We start from the raw sequence: 417 nt of genomic DNA, 5'->3' as shown, positions 1-417 counted from the left end.
CCCCCCAAAACAAACCCAAAACAAACAAAAACAAAAACCCAAAAGAAAAAAAATACCCTCAACCCTGTTGAGCTGGTGGAATGGGCGTTCTTGTTTTTGTTCTTGTGGTGTTAGAGCCATTTCCTCGGTGATTTCCCTTCAACTCCAGCAATTGCTTCTCGAGTCAAATTAACCGATCCTTAGGCCTACACATTTTTTTCACAATACCGTATCGCCTCTCAACTGAAATGTGGGAGGACTTACGGGATCAAGCAAGGTTGATTTTGAAGGTAGAACACCCATTCACAATACCACATGACTCCTCATTCATGAATTAGATTCAATGAAGTATTTCATCAACAGCAACTGGGTAAGGGAGACAATGATCTAAAATGGTGTAACTAAACAACAATGAACAGAACAATAGAAACGCAGCTT

Source organism: Aplysia californica, unplaced genomic scaffold (assembly GCF_000002075.1).
Source record: "Aplysia californica isolate F4 #8 unplaced genomic scaffold, AplCal3.0 scaffold01411, whole genome shotgun sequence".
In the NCBI taxonomy this organism is placed as follows: Eukaryota; Metazoa; Mollusca; class Gastropoda; order Aplysiida; family Aplysiidae; genus Aplysia; species Aplysia californica.
Note: the sequence above shows the minus strand (reverse complement) of the source record.